We start from the raw sequence: 17950 nt of genomic DNA, 5'->3' as shown, positions 1-17950 counted from the left end.
CCTTTCAGGCAGTGAGTTCCAGACCCCCCACCGTCCTCTGAGTAAAAAATGTTCTCCCCAGCTCGCCTCTAATCCTTCTCTCAATTACATAAATATATTCCTCCGGGTTATTGACCTCACTGCTAAGGGAAATAGGTCCTTCCTATCCACTCTATCTAGCCCCTCATAACTCTCCCCTCAGCCTCCTCTGCTCCAAAGAAAACAACCCCAGCCTATCCAATCTTTCCTCCATAGCTAAGATTTTCCAGTCCTGGCATCATCCTTGTAAATCTCCTCTGTACCCTCTCTAGTGCAATAACATATTTCCTGTAATGTGATGGCCAGAACGGCACGCAGTACTCCAGCTGTGGTCCAATGAGTCTTTTATACAATTCAAGCAAAACCTCCCTGCTCTTATTTTCCATGCCTCGGCTAATAAAGTATCCCGTATGCTTTCTTAACCACTTTATCTACCTGTCGTGCTATCTTCAGGGGTCTGTGGGCATGCACTCCAAGGTCTCTCTATTCCTTTACATTTCTCAGTATCCTATCATTTATTGTGTATTCCTTTGCCTTGTTAGCCCTTCCCAAATGGATTACCTGCCCCACCCACCCTTTCCCTTGACGACTGTCTGTCCCAGCTGTGACGGGGTCTGTGGTTCTCGTATTGGACTGTTCAGCCACCCAAGGACTCATTTTTAGAGTGGAAGCAAGTCTTGATGACGACCTTATAATTGTCCAGATTGAATTACATTTGCCACTATTCTGCCCACCTGGTCAGTTCATTTGATATCTTCCTGCAGTCTACAATTTTCTTCCACACGATCAACCACACGGCCAAATTTTTGAATAGCTTGCAAAGATCGTAATCATACCTCGTACGTTGAAGTTTAAGGGGGAGAAATTGAGGTCATTTGCGCCTCCCGTTCCAACGGTGCACAGTGACGCTCACGACTCCGGCTAAACTCCATGCGAGTTTAGCGGCGATGTCATCACCAAGCGCAGTGACCACTTTTCGTCCCTGAATCTGCGCCAGGCGATGCAAGCGAATGCTGCAGAGGGTGCATACATGGTGGCCGGCCGCCTGCAGGGCTCTAGGTAAAGGAGAGGTTGCTTGCACGTGAATAAAAAAATCGGCCGCCTTCCTTGTCGCGGGGTCTGTGCCGCGATCTGGAAGCCCAGCAATCTGCTCGAGTGCTCGGCTGATGAAGTGACACCCCATCCCTCGGTGGTGCAGGCAGGATCCCGCACAGTCTGCAGCCTGGCCCTCCCCTTTATTGAAGGGGAGGGCCTCTCCTTTGCGGCAATGCTACGCGGCCCGCTGCATAGTGCTGCGTCCTACTTACTTTGTTCCCGCCCCGTTAACACCGCAGAGAAGAAGTGGAGCGTGTTTTTTTTGCGCTCCACTTCCTCTCGGGGACGGTAACCCCAATTTCACGAGGACTTGCGTGCCTGGCTCAGGAAGTCCCGCCTCGCAGATGTTACCACCCTCAATCGGGGTACTACGCAATTTCTCGGCATAAATTAATGATATATACCACTGAAAACAGCCTTCCATTCACACAAGCATCCATTGACCATTACCCTTTGCCAATTTTGGATCAAATTTGACTATTTCCCTTGGATAAGAACATAAGAAATAGGAACAGGAGTCGGCCACCTGGCCCCTCGAGCCTGCTCCGCCATTTAATAAGATCATGGCTGATCTGATCATGGACTCAGCTCCCAAGTGTATAAAGCATTTACTGTGTGCAGAAATATGAAATAATAGGTGTTGCAATATTAACATAAAACAAATTCCTTTGAGGAAAATGATTAAAATCCTGAATCCTGAGACATTTCTCAAACCATGCCTACAGAGACATTCTAATGTGATGTAATAGCTATTTTCTGCAAGTGTTATGCAAACCATTAATTTGATGTTACTGAGATCAGAAATGATTTTTCACAGAGATATCTACAAATTGAGTTAGCAAACTGAACTATGTAAAAAATTTCAATAACACTTTTGCTGTTGGAATTGCTACACTGCTGTCTTTCAGATGAGATGTTAAACTGAGATATCCGATTCTCAAGTAGACAGAAATGATCCCGTGGAACTATTCCAAAAGGGCAAGTTGGTATTCTAAGACAATATTTATCCCTAAAACACATGATCTGGTCATTATCTCATTGCTTTTGTGGGACCTTAGCTGCTGTGTTTCCGACATTACAACAGTGACTACGCTTCAAAAGTACTTCATTAGCTGTATTGACATAGGGAGTGTGGACGTAGGAATTTATAGTGGAAATGGTTAACCAGAAGTGCACAGAATGTAAGAATTTTATTTTCTAGATTTGGCTACTTTGTTGTACAGTTCAGGTTTTCCCACCTCTGGTTCATTTTGTTAAATTAAGCTCTACAGACTTCTGGAAATATGAGTGTGTTCCGGTTCGACATAAATATAACTTTTTTTTGAGACATTTGAGATGGAGTTTAGTATTTTCCAAAGAAGAGCAAATAATATTTACAGCATACCTTGCTGCTTTGAAATCTGATGAAGCCACTTATCCTTAATGTTATGTAGAGACAATCTATATCGAATGTTTCTCCACAGACACATCTATTTTCAGGCAACTCTATTCATATTCGTAAGAGACAGGATTAATAAATAATCTCCCAGTAAAGGATCCTCTAGTATAATAGTGGGGGCTTGTAAAAAGGGAACAGCAATAATCATGGGTGATTTTAACCTCCAAATTGATTGGACAAATCAAATTGGTCAGGGTAGCCTTGAGGAAGAGTTCATAGAGTGCGTAAGGGACGGGTTCCGTGAGCAGTATGTAACGGAACCAACCAGTGGCAGGCTATCTTAGATCTGTTCCCGTGTAATGAGACAGAATTAATGAACAATCTCCTAGTAAAGGATTCCCTTGGATTGAGTGATCATCGCATGGTTGAATTTCAAATTCAGTTGGAGAGTGAGAAAGTTCGATCTCAAACCAGTGTCCTCAGCTTAAATAAAGGAGACTACAAAGGTATGAGGGCAGAGTTGGCTAAAGTGACTGGGAAAATAGATTAAAGTGTAGGATGGTTGATGAACAGTGGCAGACATTTAAGGAGATGTTTCATAATTCGCAACAAAAATATATCCCAATGAGAAGGAAAGACTGTAAGAGAAGGGATAACCACCCGTGGCTAACTAAGGAAATAAGGGATGGTATCAAATTGAAAAGAAGGGAATACAATGTGGCCAAGACTAGCGGGAGGCCAGAGGATTCGGAAACTTTTAAAAGCCAGCAAAAAAAGACTAAAATAATGATAGAGAGAGGGAAGATAGATTATGAAAGTAAACGAGACAGATTTTTGAGCGATAAGGGAATAAAGGGTTATGGGGAGCGGGCAGGGAAGTGGAGCTGAGTTCATGATCAGATCAGCCATGATCTTATTGAATGGCGGAGCAGGCTCGAGAGGCCAGGTGGCTTACTCCTGCTCCTATTTCTTATGTTATGTTCATGTATTACAATCTTATCTTGGAGGTTACAATCGGCATTTATACACTAGTTATTCAAACAATTGTTCAAACCAAGGGACAATGCCTTCAGTTCTGGTTATATAAGAACATAAGAAACAGAAATAGGAATAGGCCATTTGCGTCATGCAACAAGATCATTGCTGATCTGATCATGGACTCAGCTCCACTTCCCTGCCCGCTCCCCATAACCGTCGACTCCCTTATCATTCAAACATCTATCTCCACCTTAAATATATTTCTGATGGTACTTCCCAATTTCTAACAGCATTTTCTGCATGTAACATGTACTCAAGTTTGGCAAGCATGATTATCCCAGGGAATTAAGCTGATATACGGACTGGCAAACCACAAAATACTTGGGGGAAATCAAATTTCTGGGCTATCTTCCTCACCTCCTCATTTTGCAACACAGTTTAAAAATGGCATTTGGATTACATAAGAACAAAAGAAATAGGAGCAGGAGTAGGCCATACGGCCTCTCAAGCCTGCTCTGCCATTCAATAAGATCATGGCTGAGCTGATCATGGACTCAGCGCCACTTCCCCGCCTGCTCCCCATAACCCCTTATCATTTAATAAACTGTCTATTTCTGTCTTAAATTTATTTAATGTCCCAGCTTCCCCAGCTCTCTGAGGCAGTGAATTCCACAGATTCACAACCCTCAGAGAAGAAATTTCTCCTCATCTCAGTTTTAAATGGGCGGCCCCTTATTCTAAGATCATGCCCTCTAGTTCTTGTCTCCCCCACAAGTGGAAACATCCTCTCTGCATCCACCTTGTCAATCCCCCTCATAATCTTATACGTTTCAATAAGATCACCTCACATTCTTCTGAATTCCAATGAGTAGAGGCCCAACCTACTCAACCTTTCCTCATAAGTCATCCCCCTCATCCCCGAATCAACCTAGTGAACCTTTATTGAACTGCCTCCAAAGCAAGCATATCCTTTTGTAAATATGGAAACCAAAACTGCACGCAGTATTCCAGGTGTGGCCTCACCAATACCCTGTGTAGCTATTGCAAGACTTCCCTGCTTTTAAACTCCATCCCCATTGCAATAAAGGCCAAGATTCCATTGGCCTTCCTGATCACTTGCTGTACCTGCATACTATCCTTTTGTGTTTCATGCACAAGTACCCCCAGGTCCCGCTGTACTGCGGCACTTTGCAATCTTTCTCCATTTAAATAATAACTTGCTCTTTGATTTTTTCTACCAAAGTGCATGACCTCACACTTTTCAACATTATACTCCAACTGCCAAATTTTTGCCCACTCACTGAGCCTGTCTATGTCCTTTTGCAGATTTTTTTGTCCTCCTCACACATTGCTTTTCCTCCCATCTTTGTATCGTCAGCAAACTTGGCTACGTTACACTCAGTCTCTTGATTTTGAGCTTGACTTTTTTTAGGGGTCATCCTTCCAGAGTTCAAACTTATTTCTGAGATCACTATGGCAAATGTCATAGCATCTCTGCAAGATTTTTAATTAAAATAATGAACATTTGCAAAACTATAGTGTGAGCATTTGTATTTCCCTAATTGAGACGCTGGGACAATTTTATTTCATCATGTACCTTTTACTTGAAGACTGATTTGCAAATTGCATAATCTCAGAAAACAAAAAAGATTGTTATTTAGTGTGATAAGATTATTTGATGCCCGTCAATCGTTAAAAACAGAAATTAAAACTGTTAGCATTTTTCAGTTCCAAGCACAGGACAAAGTTAAAAATAAATTGTCTCCGAAATATAGTTTTCTACTTGCAAAACCACTAAGAATTTGCATCTGGCAGCTTGTGATCTGAAAACCTTGAAAGCTCATCTATAAACCGATGATGCTAATCCAGCAGTTGAAATGAGATCGCCTTCCTTTGTACCGTGACTTGTAAGACTTCATAAACTTAGAGGAGATAAATTCTAAAAGGAGGAAAAAAGATCAAATATAGGGCTTACATTTTCAGTAACTGGAAGAGAGTTTGTGCATGAATGGCTGCAAGACCGAGGTTGCTTCAATTAAAATATGGATAAATGGTGAACTGCTTTTTTCTCCAGTTACCTATACAGGATTTAAAAAAAATGTACCACACATCCAAATATCTGAAGCATTTCCTTTTCACAGTTATAAATTACTTTTGTTACAATCTCTGCAGGTCAATGCTTGGTCTAGAGGTTGACGGCAAACTTGAGCCAAGACCTTGACCAATAATGTCGATGATGGACGTGGCCCTGGGGTGGGGAGGGTTGCTCTGGCGGCCTGCCAGGAAATAATAATGTAAATTAGCTGAAAGTTTCCCATTGTTTTGTTCAAAGTTAAAGACAGAAATAGAGAAATCGGGGGCCGGAGTGTGATCGGGGAACAGTGGAAGGGGGGCGGGGGGGGGGGGGCGGGGGAGGTCAGAAGGGGATCCGGGGCTGGAGGGTGATCAGGGTCTTCAGATCGGAACCCAGAGGGAGGGAACCAGAGATCGGAGGCCTTGTGGGGTGGGTCACCCAGGGAGAGGGGGGGGGGGGTGGAAAGAGTGTGCAGGAGGGTCAGAGGCTTTTAGGGGCAGATCGGAGACTTTGGTGGGAGATCAGAAGGGAGGGGGGCAATGTTCCCGCTAAGCTATGCAGCCACACTCCGAATCCTCTCGCCTCCCACTAGTCTCGGCCACATTGTATGCCCTTGTTTTCAATTTGATACCATCCCTTATTTCCTTATTTAGCCACGGACGGTTATCCCTTCTCTTAGTCTTTCCTTCTCATTGGAATATATTTTTGTTGCGAGTTATGAAATATCTCCTTAAATGTCTGCCACTGCTCATCAACTGTCCCACTCTTTAATCTATTTTCCCAGTCCACCTTAGCCAACTCTGCCTTAGTAGTCTCCTTTATTTAAGTTGAGGACATTGGTTTAAGATCGAACTTTCTCACCCTCCATCTGAATTTGAAATTCAACCATGCTATGTGATCACTCATTCCAAGGGGATTCGAGGAGATTGTTTATTAATCCTGTCTCACTACACAGGACCAGATGCAAGACAGCCTGCCCCCTGTTTGGTTCCGTTACATACTGCTGAAAGAACCCGTCCTTACGCACTCTATGAACTCTTCCTCAAGGCTTCCCTGACCAATTTGATTTGTCCAATCAATATGGAGGTTAAAATCACCCATGATTATTGCTGTTCCCTTTTTACAAGTCCCCACTATTTCCTGGTTTACACTACACGATCCTTTACTGGGAGATCATTTGTTAATCCTGTCTCTTACTGCCTGAAAATAGATGCATCTGTGGTGAAACAGTCAATCTAGATTGTCTCTACATAACATTTAGTATAAGTGGCTTCATCAGATTTCAAAGCAGCAAGGTATGCTGTAAATACTATTTGCTCTTCTTTGGAAAATACTAAACTCCATCTCAAATGTCTCAAAAAAGACATATTTATGTCAAACTGGAACACACTCATATTTCCAGAAGTCTGTAGAGCTTAATTTAACAAAATGAACCAGAGGTGGGAAAACCTGAACTGCACAACAAAGTAACCAAATCTAGAAAATAAAATTCTTACATTCTGTGCACTTCTGGTTAACCATTTCCACTATAAATTCCTACGTCCATACTCCCTATGTCCATACAGCTAATTAAATATTTTTGAAGCGTAGTCACTGTTGTAATGTCGGAAACACAGCAGCTAAGGTCCCACAAAAGCAATGAGATAATGACCAGATCATGTGTTTTAGGGATAAATATTGTCTCAGAATACCAACTTGCCCTTTTGGAATAGTTCCACGGGATCATTTCTGTCTACTTGAGAATCGGATATCTCAGTTTACCATCTCATCTGAAAGTCAGCAGTGTAGCAATTCCAACAGCAAAAATGTTATTGAAATTTTTTACGGAGTTCAATTTTGCTAACACAATTTGTAGATATCTCTAAAAAAATCATTTCTGATCTCAGTAACATCAAATTAATAGTTTACAGAACACTTGCAGAAAATAGCTATTAGATCACATTAGAATGTCTCTGTAGGCATGGTTTGAGAAATGTCTCAGGATTCAGGATTTTAATCATTTTCCTCAAAGGAATTTGTTTTATGTTAATATTGCAACACCTATTATTTCAGATTTCCTTTTGCAGTTGATTGCTGCAGACAATAAATATTTTACACACTTCTCAGGGGCTGAGTCTATCATCAGATCAGCCATGATCTTATTAAATGGTGGAGCAGACTCGAGGGGCCAGGTGGCCTACTCCTGCTCCTATTTCTTATGTTCTTAGAAACATCAAAAATAGGTGCAGGAGTAGGCCATTCGGCCCTTCGAGCCTGCACCGCCATTTAATAAGATCATGGCTGATCATTCACCTCAGTACTCCTTTCCTGCTTTCTCTCCATACCCCTTGATCCCTTTAGCCATAAGGGCCATATCTAACTCCCTCTTGAATATATCCAACGAACTGGCATCAACAACACTCTGCGGTAGAGAATTCTACAGGTTAACAACTCTCTGAGTGAACAAGTTTCTCCTCATCTCGGTCCTAAATGGCTTCCCCCTTATACTTAAGACTGTGATCCCTGGTTCTGGACTTCCCCAACATCGGGAACATTCTTCCTGCATCTAACCTGTCCAGTCCCGTCAGAATTTTATATGTTTCTATGAGATCTCTCATTCTTCTAAACTCCAGTGAATACAGGCCCAGTCAATCCAGTCTCTCCTCATATGTCAGTCCAGCCATCCCAGGAATCAGTCTGGTGAACCTTCGCTGCACTCCCTCAATAGCAAGAACGTCCTTCCTCAGATTAGGAGACCAAAACTGAACACAATATTCCAGGTGAGGCTTCACCAAGGCCCTGTACAACTGCAGTAAGACCTCCCTGCTCCTATACTCAAATCCCCTCGCTATGAAGGCCAACATGCCATTTGCCTTCTTCACCGCCTGCTGTACCTGCATGCCAACCTTCAATGATTGATGTACAATGACACACAGGTCTCGTTGCACCTCCCCTTTTCCTAATCTGCTCCCATTCATATAATATTCTGCCTTTCTGTTTTTGCCACCAAAGTGGATAACCTCACATTAATCCACATTATACTGCATCTGCCATGCATTTTCCCACTCACCTAACCTGTCCAAGTCACCCTGCAGCCTCTTAGCATCCTCCTCAGAGCTGACACCACCACCCAGCTTAGTGTCATCTGCAAACTTGGAGATATTACACTCAATTCCTTCATCTAAATCATTGATGTATATTGTAAATAGCTGAGGTCCTTGTGGCATCCCAATAGTCCAAGGAAAATAGTCAAGTTTGATCCAATATTGGCTCAGTGGCAGGAAGCGAAGGTCGATGGATGTTTGTGTGAATGGAAGGCTATTTTCAGTGGGGTTCCGCAGTGCTCAGTTTTAGTTCCCTTGCTTTTTGTGGTATATATCAATCATTTATGCCGAGAAATTGCATAGCACCCCGATTGGGGGCGGTAACATCTGCAAGGCGGGACTTCCTGAGCCAGGCTCGCATGTCTCGCCCCGCTCGCGAAATTGGGGTTACCGTCCCCGAGAGGAAGTGGAGCACAAAAAAAAACGCGCTGTGACTCTGGGAGGAGTTCCTCGGCCAAGGGAAGGCAACGGTTGAGCAGGACTCGAGCGACAACTTTCCCAATGGCTGATAGCAGGGAGATTCCTCTGTAGTTGCCGCAGTCGGACTTGTTCCCTTTTTTAAAGATGGTCACGATTACTGCATCTCTGAGATCTCCCGGTATGCTCTCCTCCCTCCAGATGAGAGAGAGTAGTGCCTCTCTGCCATACTTCAATGCCTCAGCAGGGATTCCATCCACACCCGTAGTCTTGTTGTATTTAAGCTGTCTTACGGCTTTTTCTACCTTGTGCAGTATTGAGGTCTTACTGAGGTGGTGGCGGGTAGCATGCTGCAGGATGGAGTCGAGAACACTCGAGTCAAAGGCAGAGTCTCTATTGAGGAGATCTTCGAAGTGCTCCTTCCAGCAGGCCCTGACTGCCTCAGTTTCCTTGATGAGTGTTTCCCCGTTCTTGGCCAGCAGTGGAGTGGGGCCTTGGGTGTTTGGACTGTAGGCGGCCTTGACTGCGATGAAGAATCCTCGCACATCATGGTTGTCAACCAGCTGCTGTGTTTCCTGTGCTTTCTCATGCTTGACTATGTCATTGTTCGAGCCAGGGATCACAAGGATGTGCGCATCATCCGCGCCATGACAGGAGCCGACAACTGCTGGACGGACCATCGCCTAATCCGATCCATCATCGACATCAACATAGTCCCAAAGCGGAGGGGGCAGTCGGAGCAGTGCCGCAAAAAATCAATGCCGGAGCACTTAAGGACACAGCTAAGATAGCCCTATACAGCCAGCGCCTCACAACTAAACTGGCGTGCCTTGATGACCCCGAGACGCAGAATGCCCACAGCGCTTGGTCTGCACTCCAGGCCTCCATAACCAGTGCCTGCAAAGAGACCTCGGTCACTCAACCAGAAAACACCAGGACTGATTTGATGAGAATGATCAGGAGATCCAAGAGCTACTGGATCGCAAACACAGGGCATTTCTGAGCCTTAAACAACAACCTAACGTGGGAGCAGCAAAGCAGCATTACAAACAGCTCAAGGCTGAGGTCCAACAAAAAACCCAGGACCTAAAGAACAGGTGGTGGACACCATTAATCACCCAGTCACTAACACAAATATCTATTCTTCATGCGTACGCGTTGACAAGGTAGGTGCCTTATCATAGAGGAGAAGCGGTAGTCTTTTTTTTGTCTCATGTACATACATGTGCCTTTTGCAACAGGGTTCCTCGATAATAATCAGAAGTTGGAACACTGGCTGATTTTGTCCCTCCCTAGTCTGGGACACTAAAGTGAATTGTAGAACTTCCAATGCTTTTCTGGCTAAGGTCTACTAACTCGGACTAACTGTTCATTTGAGGAACAAATTCATTAGTAAGTAAAATGGAGTGACTCTTTGTCCTAACTCACTTCTGCGCATGCGTTCTCCGACTCCGTGCCCCCGCCCCCCCCAACCGAGTGTAATTTTCACGAACCATTTTCTGCGCATGCGTCCTCCCTCCACTTCCCCGCACCACCCCACCCAGAACCGAACATCACGCACCACGTTGCCTCCACTGTGTCGACTGAGCCTCCGATCCGCCGATACATTAGGCCCCGAGCTCCAAGCAACCCCGAGCCTCAGAACTCTTCCTCCACTGTGTCAAGAAGGTCGGCGGGGAGAGAAATGGCGTGTTGTCGAGATGGAGGGGGAGAGAGAGAGAGAGAGAGAGAGAGCGCTGTGACTAGGGGTGGGGGGGAAGAGAGAGAGAGAGCGCCTGTGGGTGGGCTGGGGTGGGGGGGGAAGAGAAAGAGGGAGCGAATCGGGTGGAGGAGATCGGAGGGGAGAGAGGGAACTCAGGAAAAACGGATCATGTTCTTGCAACCCCCTACAAGGGACATCTTTGGAGTGGATGAAATCCAGAAGTCACGACACTGCCACTATTCACTTCATACCCAATAAATCTATTAACAATGCCCCATTCATGGCGGGAGTGGGGTTGGGGGGGGGGGGGGGTAAGGTCATGCACTTGCGCTGGGGTAAGGAGGGACTTTGACTGAGGGAGGGATGTGTCCTTTCTCACTTCTGAAGTCCAAGAGGATCATGTTACAATGTTAGGCTGGGCAGTTCCATTGGCACATTCCAGACGAACTTCAGGGTGTGGCATATCCTCCAAGGGGACCAATCAGCAATAGGTCTTGTGATAATGGAGAGCCACGGTCACAATTCAGTTCGTACAAATAAACACATCCTGAATAAAATGCAACCATAATGCTATTTGCCTCCCTCTTCGACAAAATCTGTCCTCTCCTCTATAGAAAGAGAGAAAAAGAAAGAAAGAAGGAAATGTGGTATCATTAGACACAGCTACACAAGCTCACACTTGCACAATGGCTCCTAACAGACTTGTGATCATATGACCTTGCCACGACCTTTTGTTGTTATAACATCAATAGTCCACTCGGTGGAGCTGTATTACACTTCTCCCTCCTTATTGATGAAGTTAATCATGACAAAATAATCATCATGCATAACTTGCATGGTCTACAAAGCAAAAGATATGAACTTATTTTTCAATATTTACAAATCAAACTTAACCACTGATTTTCTGTTTCAAAGAGGATACCTTAATTCTTGAACAGAACTTTCCAATCTTGTTGCAGGACATAGACTCAATATCGGCTGAGCCTGAGGAGAGTTTTTCTCCAAGGGCTGACCTTGATCTGCATTTGGACCCTCAACATCTTCCGACTGTTTGTGTGCCTCACTAAAATTCTGACATTCCCTTGGACTTGTTTCCAGTACATCTAATGTAGGATTTGCTACTGGTACTCTACTTGTATCCAGACTATCTGACTTATCAGAATAAATTGAATCTTTCCCAACTTTAAACTCCTTTCACATCTGTAGGTAAAGTATGATCAATGTAAACAAACCTAACCTGTGCATGATCAAACATCTTGACCAAATATGTGCAAGGACCCACATATCTTCACTACTCTCCCCGGTAACCACTTTAACCAATCATGTGATGGTTCTTTACTTTAACCTTCTGCTTCAATTGCACATTTCTCTCTGTTACTCTACCTTTATCATGACTCTCTGCCTTGATTGTGCCAAGTTTGGCTTTAACAACGAGAACCTGGTTCGTGGCTGTCGTTCAAGAAATAAACTCTGCTGATGTTTTACCAGTAGTGGTATGAGAAGCATTCCGATGTAATTAGAAAATTTCCCAATTTGTGGTCTAACAACAACTGTTGTTTCCTTGGATTTGGATCCAACATTTGCTTGATGAGGACATGATTTGCAATTTGTACTGTGTGCTCTGCTGCACCATTTGAAGCAGGTTGGTATGGTGGAACTTTGGTACATTTCACACCGTTTCTCCTCATGAACTGTGCAAATTCTTCTGAACAAAATTGCAGCCCATTATCAAACACAATTTCTTCTGGCAGGCCATATGAAGAAAACAATCTTCGCAAATTGTCTAGTGTTTTAGTTGTTATTTTCCGCATCGGAAACACCTCTACCCACTTTGAATGACTATCACAATGAACAATTGTTATCTTTCTAGCTCTGCAAAATCTACATGTAACTTTTGCCACACTGTGGGAGACCATTTCCATGGCCGTAATGGTATTGATGGTGGTTTCTTGCTTACCGATTGACATGTTGGACACTGACTGACAATGAGCTCTTAGATCTCTTTATTTAAACATGGCCACCATAAGTAACTGCATGCAAAACTCTTGGGCAAGCACATTCCCAGGTGCTGGCCATTAAGATCTAATAATTTTGACCCGATCTTATTTGGGCAAACACTCTTGCTCCCGACATGATACAATCTTTATCCACTGACAATTCATTCCTACTAATGAAGTATGGATGAATATCTTCCTCTGATACCTGGTTTGGCCAGCCATTTGCTGTGTAATTATACACCTTCGACATAACTGGGTCACATTTGGTTGCGCGACCAATCTGTTCAGCTGTGACTGGCAGTTCATCAATGTATGAAAAATAGAACGCCTATCGGTTGTAACTTATGATGGGGATGATAACCTGGACATAGCATCAGCATTACTGTGATCAGTTGATCGTCTGTACTCAATGTCATACATATATGCTGACAAAATCAAAAGCCCATTTCTGCATTCTTTCAACTCCTGAAGCTAAAGTTGGAACTGGGGACTTTGAATGGAGGATTGCTGGCAGGGGCTTATGGTAAGCAATGATAGTAAACCTACGACCAAACAAGTATTGGTGTAACTTCTTGACTCCAAAAATCAATGCCAAAGCTTCCTTTTCAATCTGCGCATAATTCGGCTCACTGGCACGGAGAGTGCGTGAGGCAAAAGTAGTTGGTCTTTCCTCCCCACTATCTAGTACATGAGAGATCACTGCCCCAACTCCATAGGGAGAGGCCTCACACTAGCTTGATCTCCTTAGATACATCATAGTGAACTAGCATGGTACTCTCTAGAACCTGGTTTACGGTTACTTTATAATCACCACCACAACCTTACCTTACCATCTGACTTGGGTACAACAACAATGGGTGTAGCCCAATTACTTAGATCTACCTTAGAGATAACATTCTCAGTTTCTAGTATTTTGAGTTCTTGCTCAACTTTCTCCTCGAGTGCACATGGTATGGGACGTGGCTTGCAGTAAACTGGTCTTATGTCCTTCTGCACTCTGACACTCACCTTGAAGTCTTGGAACCCCTTCGGAAGCTGCTTGATGACATCATCTACTTTCGATGCAAATTTTGTTGCCACATGAAAAATCTCATTCTAATCCAGCCTCAGTGATCCCAACCAATTTCTACCTAACAAGGCAGGCTTGTTTCCTGCCACTACTATGAGAGGCAAGTTCTGAAACTGAGCCTAGTATTTCACCGGTATGGTGATACTTCCTACAGCAGGGATTTGCTCTCTTGGGTAGTCTCGCAGCTCTATCTTCGATTGTTCTAGTGGATAATCACAAACTTGTTGCGATATAACGATTCCACTACTACGCTCACGGTGTCGATTTCCATGGGTATCCTGGTTACTGCGACGTCTACTTGGTTGAAGATACTTCGCGAATCGCTGTTAGAGACCTTCATGTTCCTGATGATGTGCATCTCTAGAACCTCCTCATCCTGTTGCTTCTCTTCAATGCTGTGTAGTGTCTGGTGATTTCAACTTCTAGTACTGAAAGTAGGTTTACTCTACAGTCGACACGCCTTCGCAAAATGCCCAGTTTTCTTGAAGCAGAAACTCTCTGCCTTCAACTATGGAGAGCAATGAGCAATGTGTTGTCATAGGCACCGATAGCATGACTTCAATGCACTGTTACTGTGGCCAGTTGCTGAGGCCTTTTACTTTTAGCCTGCAGCCAACCCAATTCCGTTGTCCGACGACTGGAAATAGCACGAAATTCTCGGGAGTATTGGTCGGCCATATCCATTGATGTAGCTGTCTGACAAGCTAAATCAAAAGTCACGTTAGGGGCTGTCAACAACTTCCGTCTGATTGCTTCATTTTTCAACCCACAAACAAAGCGATCATGCAATGCTCGGTCCTTAAAGTTTCCAAAATGACAGTGAAGCTACAATGTACTTACCTATCATTTAATTGATTTTGTATTCCAAAACGATAACTTTCAGCAATTTCCAGCGGTTCAGGACTGTAGTGTTTCATCTCCATCAGTGGCATGTCCTTTGGCTTGATGGGAACGAGCAAATTTTTCAGGGTTGCATACACCTCGGGGCCTGCTTCAGTCATGAAAATAGCCCGTTTCCTTTCTAAAACCACTTGGTTACGGTTTACATCATCGGGGACTTCGACAATGCTATTCTCATGAAAAACGTTTCTAGCCACTCCACATAGGCTCCGAAAGTCTCTTGGCCACAATGGAACTCACCCTCATGCCATATTATTCTAATAGGCGCAGCCATCTGGACTCTGGCAATGTCGATAGTTCAGACAAGTGTGCTTGAAATCTACTATAGATTTTTAGCTGTTCAGCAAAACAAAGAACCTCTCAAAGTCTCTCCGTCGATTGGCAGGATTATCAACCAACACAAATATCAGCTAGGGCATCCAAAACTCGCGTTCTCGTCACTAATCTGTGATATCTTTAGACACAGCTACACAAGCACCCACACTTGCAAGATGGCTCCTAACAGAACGGTCATCACATGACCTTGCCACATGATCCTTTATTTTCACATCAGTAGTTGTTTTTACATCAATAGTCCTCTAGGTATAGCTCTATTACAAGAAAGAAGGAAATACAAAGAGAAGGTAAGAGTGAGTGAGAGAGAGAGAGCGCGCAAAAGTGAGAGCGAAAGAAAGAGAAAAGAACTTTACAGCCAATGATGAATTTTTGAAATGTTGTCATGGTTGCAATGTCGAGGAGTGCATTTGTTGGTTAAAAACATGAGGCTAGGTTGTTGAATTATTTTTTATGGATTATCCTTTAAGCTGTAAAGAAGGATTTGCTGTATTTCACTTGTCTTTCAGATCATAATATGGAATGCCAAAAAATGCTGTACATAAAAGCTCCAAATTATTCATGCATTCTACCCCTTTCCCTTCGCACCAAATAAATGGAACAGGATGCAAAACTGGTTTGCATTCTTCATTACAGACCACATGAATGCAAGTTAGTTAATTAAAACTTTGCCACATCTTTGATCTAAAAGTAAAATAAAAATACAAACCACAAAAAGGAGGCATATGATAAATGTCAGGCTCACACAGTTGTGAACCAAATTGAACACAGAAAGTACAGAGGAGAGCTGAAAAAGCAAGTAACAGGGCCGAGTGTGTGTGAGAATAGATTCGCGGTTAACATAAAAGGGAACCCAAAAGTCTTGTTTAAATTGTAAACGGGTCGTCAAAGGAAGGTGGAGCCGATTGGGGACCAAAAAGAAGATTTTCTTGTGAGTCAGAGGGCATGGGTGAGATACTAAATGAATACTTGGCAATCTATCTTCACTAAAGAAGACGACGCTGCCAATGTCACAGTAAAGGAGGAGGTAGTAGAACAATAGAATAAAATTAGATAAAGAGGAGGTACTTAAAACAATGGCAGTGCTCAAAGTAGAAAAAGTCACCTGGTCCGGATAGGATACATCCTCAGTTGCTGAGGGATGCAAGGGTGGAGATAGCAGAGGCTCTGGCCACAATCTCCCAATGATGCTGTGCTAGACGATTGGAGGATTGCAAATGTTACACCCCTGTTCAAAAAAGTGGAGGGGGACAAACTCAGCGACTACAGGCTCATCAAACATTTAAAAACAATAATCCAGGGGTAGTCAACATTCAAGAAAGATAATACTGAAAGGAAAAGGAGGTGGGGTAGCATTACTGGTTAAAAAGGAGATTAACACAATATTAAGAAAGGACATTAGCTTGGATGAGGTGGAATCTATATGAGTAGAGCTGCGAAATACCAAAGGACAGAAAACGCTACTGGGAGTTGTGCACAGACCACCAAGCAGTAGTAGTGAGATTGAAGATGGCATCAAACAGGAAATTAGGGATGCGTGCAATTAAGGTATATCATCATCATAGGCAGTCCTTCGGAATCAAGGAGGACTTGCTTCCACTCCCTATGTGAGTTCTTTGATGGCTGAACAGTCTGATACGAGAACCGCAGTCCCTGTTACAGGTGGGACAGACATTCGTCGGTGGAAGGGGTCGGAAGGGCTGGTTTGCCGCACGTTCCTTCCGCTGCCTGCATCTGGCCTCTTCATGCTCCTTGCATCGAGACTCAAAGAGCTCAACGCCCTCCCGGATGGACTTTCTCCACCTCGGGTGGTCTGCAGCCAGGGTCTCCCAGGTGTCAGTGGTGATGTCGCACTTTACCAGGAAGGTTTTCAGGGTGTCCTTTTAACCTTTCCGCTGTCCTCCTTTGGCTCGTTCACCATGAAGTAGCTCCGCATAAAGCATGTGCTTAGGGACCCTAAGCAAAGGTACAGCAGTCATCATGGGTGACTTTAATCTACATATAGATTGGGCTAACCAAACTGGTAGCAATGTGGTGGAGGAGGATTTCCTGGAGTGTATAAGGATTTGGTTTTCTAAACCAATATGTCGAGTAACCAACTAGAGAGCTAGCCATCCTAGACTGGGTGATGTGTAATGAGAGAGGATTAATCAGCAATCTTGTTGTGCGAGGGCCCTTGGGGAAGTGTGACCATAATATGGTAGAATTCTTCATTAAGTTGGAGAGTGATAGTTAATTCAGAAACTAGGGTCCTGAACTTCAAGGTAACTTGGATGGTATGAGACGTGAATTGGCTAGGATAGACCGGCAAATGATACTTAAAGAGTTGACGGTGGATAGACAATGGCAAACATTTAAAGATCACATGGATGAACTTCAACAATTGTACATCCCTGTCTGGCATAAAAATAAAACAGGGAAGGTGGCTCAACCGTGGCTTGCAAGGGAAATTAGGGATAATGTTAAATCCGAGGAAGAAGCATATAAATTGGCCAAAAAAAAGCAGCAAACCTGAGGTCTGGGAGAAATTTAGAATTCAGCAGAGGAGGGCAGAGAGTTTAATTAGGAAGAGGAAAATAGAATATGAGAGCAAGCTTGCAGGGAACATAAAAACTGCCTGCAAAAGCTTCTATAGATAGGTGAAGAGAAACAGATTAGTGAAGACAAATGTAGGTCCCTTGCAGTCAGAATCAAGTGAATTTGTAATGGGGAACAAAGAAGTGGCAGACCAATTGAACAATACAATCTATATGTAGATTAAAGTCACCCATGATGACTGCTGTATCTTTATTGCACGCATCCCTAATTTCACTAAGGAAGACACAAATAACCTTCTGGAAATTTAATGTAAATCAGTATGAAGTATGAATGGTGCATTTTGGTAGGAAAAATGAGGAGAGACAATA

This window comes from Pristiophorus japonicus, chromosome 12, assembly GCF_044704955.1.
Source record: "Pristiophorus japonicus isolate sPriJap1 chromosome 12, sPriJap1.hap1, whole genome shotgun sequence".
Lineage (NCBI taxonomy): Eukaryota > Metazoa > Chordata > Chondrichthyes > Pristiophoridae > Pristiophorus > Pristiophorus japonicus.
Note: the sequence above shows the minus strand (reverse complement) of the source record.